An 8,944-nucleotide genomic window follows, 5' to 3' on the forward strand; every position below is an offset into this window, starting at 1 on the left:
AACAGTTCATTTTCATCTAAATCTTATTGTTTAGACATGAAAGTTAATATAGGTTAAACTATTGATAAAAATTAATGAAAAAAAGCTTTAATTGGTAGGTTTTGAATTTTGGCTTGGATCAAACATTCCAAATTCACACATATCAGCATCACATAGATTTAGGGGAAAAAAATCTCCAAATAATACATATAACAAGTTACTCAAATTAAGCTCCAACTATAAGCTCTATAACTCAAGGATCAAAACCTACAATGCATACATAGTCATTTGGAAGAAATTATAAACATTACTGTCAAAAATCATTAAAAAGACATGATAATTATTTCAAGATGATGCAAAATTTACTTTTGAACCTATCTTTTCGTTTCATCCAATAAGAAGGGTTTCAATTTTTTCAAATGAACGATTTGAAGACCTATTGATTTTAATAACTGATTGCAGAGTTGATCATTCGGACCTTTCAATTCATAGATGTGGATCTTGGACCTATGAAGGGGAATATTCTTGAAACTCACAAAGAAAAAAGGAAGTGAGTTAGACAGAAAGAGAAGAAACTTGGACGAAAAAACAAGTAACTTGGATAAAAAGAAACGAAGTGACTTAGACAAATCTTTTTTATCGATAACCTCAGACCAATCAATTGAATATTGATTAATACGTAATCGATCGAACACTACTTAAAAATGAAAATGGCTCTTCTGCTCAGAAATGAAATGTTCCTCGAAATTCTTGTCCCCATTTTCAACTCATATGGAATGACAGAGAACGTGACTTGTGAACATTTGTAATAATCAAAACTGTGACCAATAACAAAATCTTAGCAACATATATTTACACCACTTTCTTTCAAGTAAAATATACGAAAAAGGAAAAAGAAAATTTGCATTTTAATTACTTGTATCATCTTCATTGTAGACATAAACTATAATTGAAAGACAAATATGAAATAACCCAAATACACGTGTTCTTCTGAATTCCACAAAAGATTGGTGGGAGTTTTTGGATGACAGGAAAATCGTGTAGGAGAGGGAAGAAGAAGGAATAGAAAGACGTGGGAAAGGGAAAGAAATTGAATGGACGGGAAAGAAATGGAATGGAAAGATGTGGGAGAGGGAATACCAATTACAACCTCAAGTAAATGAAACATGGATTCTTCATATTACATGATTCTTAATATTACATGATTTGGTTAAGATTGGCTTGTTATGGCTAAAACTAAACTATTTATTATGACTTGCTCATGAAGTTCAGATACCAAGTTCAATTTATGTATCGCGTTTGTGTCCTCAACAATTCATTACTTTTCTGGACACATGAACTATATCTTTGATAGATGAAGAAGTGAAGTGATTTATATTATCTTCATATCTACAAAGTTCTGACCTTCATCTACTTTTCTTTGGTCACCCATCGGCCTTTTGCTTCATCTTCAATCTCTGAATCTCCATCGCAGGTCATGTTTGAAGCTTCCATTACAAAGGTTCTTTGATTTCTCCCCATCATTTCTTTCTTTTCCGTCTTTCATTCTTTTCTTCTACTCCATTTCTAGTATTCAATTCCGAAATGATAGTTTTCCTGATTCTGTGGCTTTAACCTTTCTCAAATTTTGTTCTTTTCATTGACTTCAGTTACTCCCATGGCTTCCACTTCCACCAAGGATCTTGTTGCTGGTAAATTCCTAATTTCATTTCTTGTAATTCCATTCGTTACATACTCATACTCTATCCTAGATTGTAAGAGTTGGGGGTAATTTGTAGGGGTGGGGGTTTACATGAAAATAAAGGGGTTCTTCTGTTCAAGTTTCTATTTAGATTTATGCTTTAGTTTCGAGCGGCTAGAAATGCATATCAATGGAGAGCATGTGGAGCTGGAAGTTGGAAGTTGGGAAATCTGGAAATTTGTAGCTTGAAGATAATACATTACACTTAAGTTAATGTAAGTCTATGTTTGGCTTATGGTACCATGATTTGTATAGGATAGTGTGTAGTTTGGTGGGTTTTTAAAGGTTTTGGTGTTTGGAGTTGGTAGAATTGACAAATTTGTAGTTTGAAAGAAAAGACCCATGTGTTTTGTGGGCTTGATTTTATTAGAGTCAATGGAGTTGGTAGGCTTGATTTATTGTTTGGTTTGAGCTTAGAGTTAATGTACAGAGTTTGTAAGCTTGATTTATGTTTGGCTTGATTTAAGTTTGTATAAATTATTTGTCTACATATTTTTGCAGTGTCTTAGTCCTGCTGGGGAGTACAATCTTTGACTTGGAATTATAAAGGAACTGCATCCTGACATGGTTGCTACTTATTCAAGCAGGTTGTACATATTCCTTCTAAATAAACTAGAGGTCTTGAGTTTTTGCCGTGGCTATTCATATTAGCTTCCAAGTATGTCAATTTTATGTTAAATGTTGGCACTACTCAAGTTTTTTGAGGATATCAATTCATTGTTAAAGCTGGTGTTAATATTGGAGGAAAAGATGTGAAACAAGTTTTTTCTTTATTGGTTTAACTTCTTTGATTGGCCATTTAAATATTATACTAGCTTGCATTATTTTCATCATTCTATCCGATCTGATTTTGGGGAGGGGCCATCAATACTAGATGTTATGAAACCTAATGGATACAGAGTTGAAGGGTTACTTTTGATCTTCTTTTCTCGTTTTTTAATCAATTTTTGGTGTTATATCTGTGTTCACCTGTGACATTTGATAATGAAATGAGTTATAGTACACAATTCCTAAATCTCTGCTTGTGCGCTACTTAGATATCCAATATTGGATGTTGGCGACGGTTTTAGCTTCCACTCTTCTAACTGCTTTTAGCAAACCCATCTTCTTTGATTGATACATATGTTTTGTTTCCTATAGACATTGATGAAGCATTTTTGAATTGGTGGTCCATTCTTTTATTTGAACTAATTGCTAATCTACTCTTTCTTGATATGATATTGTGATCTCTATTGACCCATGTGGGCATTTTTTCTTCAGGAGGCTGCAGTAGTAAAAGACAGCAGCCAAAGCATGATATCAGGCAATGATTTTAAATATTGATTACACTGAGTTAGAGAACTTCTCCAAGTGGCTTGTTGTCTCTTACTGGTTTCCTTTCTCTTTAACATTTTCATATAATTATATGGATGTGTGTGATTGTATTTTAGGTAACTTTGTATTTAGTTTTGTGGTGGAGTGTATTGTTGTGTCTATTGTTATATTTTAGGTTTCGATTTGGGACATTTATAGGTGGAAGAGAAATATTGTTAGCTTGTCACATAGAACAATAATCATGCATATATTATCGTAGGTATGCACTACAACAAACAATTTTTTTATATATATTTTTTATAAAATACGAAGATGGACATTTCCTGACACAAAACGAGACATTTAATGTCAGTTTTTAACTTTTTGATGACATTAAAACTGAATTGGACATTTTAAAAAGTGAGCATTAAAAAAAATATTGGACAATTATTGAAAAAAATGGTAAAAAAACAGATATAGTAGATGGTGTACGATGTCGGTTTTCAACTGACATTGAAGATAATTGGCATTGAAATTTCGATCAGCTATAATGTCGGTTTAAACCAACATGAAAGACTTTTTATAACATGATCTTCGATGTCAGATTTCCACCAACATTGTATCGCTATAATGTCAGTTTTAAACCGACATTAAAACCCAGTTTTATTGTAGTGTTTTGGTATACTGTGGACCTTAGCCCCAAGGTCTCTCTATGTATACTAGTTCAATTAAGGTTCCCATTAAACCCTAATTAACTAGGAATGAACTTTTATACATTAAGTCCATACTCAATTAGGTATCTAGGACCTTAATTAGGACCTTAATTAATTAATTCACATAATAGAGCCCAATCTAATAAAATAACCCAATGTGATAAAATATTAATCCACATACATAGTCCACACTTTAATTATACGTATTATTATTTAAAATATGACTAACAATCTCCCACTTGGGCTATGTCAGTGTACTTGATGTAATTAAATCAAAAACCTTGAACGCGCATAAACATGTTATTTCAATAATAGAATTCCCCTTTAATTCAATCTGGTCCATCTCCTGTATCAGCACATAATCAAGGTGGCTTTTGTCACTACTCTTGTATCTAAACCTTCCTTGATCACCAGTTTCAGTACATTCAATGACATGGATCAAGTATGGATGAATAGCATGAAAACTACATGCAAAGTGATATAGATCATGCTTGTTTCCAACTGGTCCAAAGTTTTTAGTGAGATTATTCTTAAAAAAAACAAAAAGTTATGCTAAACCGCATTTGTAAAACCACATGCATGATAAACAAGTTCAGATAATAAAGCGTAAACCATTAATTTTATTCTATATAGAAAATAAACAAATTAAGGTCAAAGAACATCCTCATAACAAACTTCCACTAAACTATGGAATCAGAAAAGTGAATAACACTCATGTGAGCAACATGCTCATGAAATACTTTAGGTGGTAATTCAATGGGTTTGTCATGTTTTTCACAACCAGAAACTTCACATCTACATACTTTGACTTCGATTGCTTTTGTTGTTATTGGAATACATCGCTATCGACTTATTGTCACAAAATAATTTTAGTAGTCTTTCTATGCCGAACACTATCCACAACCCTATGACAAAATTTTGCAACCATATTCCATGATTTGATGCCTTATAACATGCTATAAATTCTGCAGTTATGATAGAATAAGTCATAAGTGTTTGTTTAACACTTTTCCAGGATATAGCTCCTCCAGCCAACATGAAGATATAGCTTGAAGTGGATTGTAAAGTGTCTTCACATTCAACATAATTGGAATCAAAATACCCAACGATCTCTAAAACTTTTGATCTCCGATAAGTGAGCATATAATCTTTTGTTCTATGTAAATATCTCATAACCCTTTTGGCTGCTTTCTAATGATCCATCCTAAGGTTACTCAAATATCTACTTAATACTTCAATTATGAACATAATATATGGACGCATACATACTTAAGCATACGTTAAACTTCCAACAACTGATTCGTAGGGAACCTTCTACATCTCCTTAGTCTCGAGTATGGTCTTGGGGCATTGACCTAAATAAAATTTATCACCTCCGGTGACAAATGTATCTTCTGGTGCACAATCTTTCATGTCAAATCTACACAAAATCTTTTCAATGTATTTCTTTTGTGACAATCTCAAAATACCTTAAGAATAATCTCGTAGTATTTCAATTCCTAATCCAAAAGAAGCATCACCAAGATCCTGCATCACAAAATTATTTTTAAGAAAACTCTTAGTGTCATGCAATTACCTACATCATTACTTGCTATGAGTATGTCATCAACATATAACACCAGAAATATTGATTTATTCCCATTAAACTTGTGATATAACAATCTTCCACTATATTCACCTCAAAACCAAAAGGGGTTATTACTTCATGGAATTTGTGATACCATTGATGAGAGACATTCTTAAGATTATAGATTGATTTCTTCAATTTTCACACCATAGACTTTGAATTATCACACAAAGTTTTCTGGTTGCATCATATAATTATCTCATCAATGTTTCTATTGTGAAACACAGTTTATACACCCATCTTGTATAGCTCTAAATCAAAGTGAGCTACCAGTGCTATGATTACCTTGAAAGAGTTTTTCGGTGAAACCAGAGAGAAAGTCTCTTTGTAATCAATGTCTTCCTTTTGAGTAAAACCCTTTGCAACGAGACAAACCTTATATCTTTTGATATTGCCATGTGAATCCCTTTTAGTCTTAAATATCGTTTACAACCTATGGGTTTTACTCTTGATGGAAATTCGACAAATTCTTAAACGCCATTGTCTTTCATAGATTTTATTTCTTCTTCTATAACATTTATCTAATTTTTAAAGTTAGAACTTTTTAGAGCTTGTTGGAAGTTGATTGGATCATCTTCCATTATGCTTCTATTATCCTGATGTTCTTGAAGAAATACAATATAATCATCTGGAATTTCATTTCTTCTTTCTCTAGTGAATCTCATTAGTGGCACTTCTTGAAGTTTTTGAGTTTGAACTTCAGGTCCAACAATGGGTATTATCAATGTTGTCATGTTCTATAATTGGTTCAATGGTGAAGTCAAGAATTGGAGCCTAAATATCATTTATAACCTCATTAGGAAAAGAAACTAATCCCTTTTCAAAAACAACTTTCCTTACATTATCTCTTCCCTCCTCCCCCAAACTCAACATCCTTAAGAAATTTTGCATTTTCTGTCTCAAACAATGATCTAGAAGTAGGATCATAAAACTTAAAGCCCTGAGATCACTAAGAATACATAACAAAATAGTAACTAATAGTTCTTGAGTCAAATTTTCTTTCGTTAGGCCTGTAAGGCCTAACCTCAACTAGACAACCCGATATGTGAAGATGCCTAATACTAGGCTTCTTTCCTGTCCAAAACTCATAAGGGGTTTTAATTACCACTTTATTAGGTACCCTATTAAGGATATATGTTGTAGTATTTAGTGCCTCACCCTAGAGAGAGTCTAGTAAAGAAGAATGACTCATCATACTTCTTACCATATCCTTAAGTTATATTTTGTCTTTTTGCCACACCAAGCATACTAGGTTATCCCGACCATAGTGTATTGCAGGAAGATTCCACATTCCTCTTGGTATTTGGAAAAGGGCTTTGGATGTTATTCACCTGATCCATCATATTTGCCATATAGCCTTAATTTTCCTTCCAAGTTGAAGTCCAACTTCAGCTTTGAAAGACTTGAAAATGTCCAAAGATTGAGACTTCTCATGAATTAAATGTAGGTACCCATATCTTGAATAGTTAGAAAATGGACCACAAATGTTTGTATGTATCAACTCTAAGACGTTTGAGCATCTGTTAGCACCTACTTTTTCCTTAATACATTCCACACAAACTTCAAAGTTACTTAAATCAAGGGAATCAAGAATTCCATATTCCATCGTAGATTCCCTTTTCTTCTTATCAGAGAGCTAGTTGCCAAATGAGCACCTTCTGTTCTTTTTCTCTTAATCTTATCTTCTTCTTGGACACATGGTGAAATAAGCTTATTAATACTCCATTTATCCTTCTGAGTATTATAGTTTATCTTAAACTGAGTGAATTGTGTAGGAAGAGAGATAGGTCCCATATGTACGAGTGAATTTTCATTTATCTTGATATCAAGTGGCTTTAATTTTCCTGTGAGATTGGAAATTTCCATAATGTACTCTCTTATGTTCCCATTGCTCTTATACCTCATGGAAGTTAAAGAAGTCAATAGACTACATGCTTCCTTTTTACATTTTTAGCAAAATATTTCTTAATTTGAGCTAGGAACTTATTGGTATTTTCATTTTTTGTGATAGAACTCCAAAAAGACTTCGGAATGGAGTGCCTAATGATCATCAGACACATGTGATTTGACCATTTCCACTTCTCAATTTAGTCATATTTGGTTGTGTTGGGTTGTATGTCCTGAAACTCATAGTTTGTAAAGTTAAACATATTTAATTATCAATAAAAATGTTATTTGACATTACTTCAATAAAGTTGTTATTGAATCTATAAATTTCACTTATAAAGTCTAAATCTAATAAAATAAGATCCATGGTTATTATTGAATACATGAACTTTACATGGAGACATAAAAGTGGATTAGGTTCGAGCAAATAGTCAAAATGATCTATAGTATACGATTAAGATTGGGTGCCTTATTCTGGTAATACTATAGGATGCGGCCCACTTTGTAGTTATTATAAGTTGTTGTAAATGTGCTACAAACGAAGTGATCCTGATTCGTTCATGTATTGACATGAGGAGTGGGGGTGTCCTATGCAATGAGTTTACGTAAGATTAGACCAAGAAATAAGTCACTTTTACTTTATAATATTGTTTACTTTTTAAGACTGACTATTTCGCTTAGATGACCTAGGTAACTCGATCTTAATCATGGGTTAACTACGAACTCCTTTTTATTCAAAATTATCCCTAGATTTGCATAGTTAAGGGTTGGCTCAACAACGCTGGCTCAATAAGTCTCTTGTTTCAAGGGTAAGACCAGGTAGATAGCTGGGGACATAGGCTGCAATAAAGAATTCACGCCTACCCGATTTAGGGATAGAAGAAAAGGTTGTTCTCTTAAGTACTGAATCCAGGTCTTGAACAAGGCGTCCTACCCTCCCATTGGCCCAAAAGGGATCCAGTTTAGTGATTGTATCAAAAACCAATTGTTCATTAGAGGATCAGTGAAACTTAAGGAGCAAGATGTAATATCATAGGTAAAACAACATATTGACCCAACCGATATTATGAACAACCTGTGAAAGGTCGACTTACTGATTATGGTTAAATCAAGTGGACACAAATATATCTATAGTGAGAAAAGTGCAACTATCAAGCTATAGTGGTATGACTTGATAGTTAATGAATACTAATTAATTTGGTCTAAAGAGTTTTAGCCAATTAATCTTAAATTATTGGAGCTCATGATCTGTAAGTCCATAAGGTTCCTCTACTAGCTCGTAAAAACATGAACACCTTGAATTATTAAATTGAGTAAATTTGAAATGATATCAATTTGAATTGTTCAATTTGAATTTCAATTTGAAATTTGAAATGTTCAAATTAAATATAGGGTTTGAATTTGAGTAGTTCAAATTCAAATTAGGGTTTGTACAATTATATTCGATATAATTAATTAATGTTTAATTTATTGAAATTAAACGAGAATGGAGAATTTATAATATTTAAACATTGATTTAAATATTAGTTACAAAATAGGATTCATGTTTAAAATTAGGTGCGTGATTAATTTAATATTTGATATTAAATTGTTATTTAATTAATTAAATATGTTTAATTAATTAAAAAATCAAATTAATTTTCAATTTCAATTCAATTTCAGAAATTTAATTTTGATGTTTTGAATTTAATTAATAATAAATTA

At 32.2% G+C, this 8,944-nt stretch overlaps 1 long non-coding RNA gene across 1 annotated transcript; it reads left to right on the forward strand.

Moving 5' to 3' along the window:
• Positions 1-1,044: 1,044 nt before the first annotated feature.
• On the forward strand, positions 1,045-3,318 carry LOC120092952 (uncharacterized). The gene is made up of 4 exons (XR_005486230.2): positions 1,045-1,480; positions 1,629-1,670; positions 2,222-2,307; positions 2,981-3,318. It is a non-coding gene; the product is annotated as an uncharacterized LOC120092952 (long non-coding RNA).
• Positions 3,319-8,944: the final 5,626 nt, after the last annotated feature.

The sequence above is a fragment of the Benincasa hispida genome, chromosome 12, assembly GCF_027475165.1.
Source record: "Benincasa hispida cultivar pf3 chromosome 12, pf3_genome.v1.1, whole genome shotgun sequence".
Lineage (NCBI taxonomy): Eukaryota > Viridiplantae > Streptophyta > Magnoliopsida > Cucurbitales > Cucurbitaceae > Benincasa > Benincasa hispida.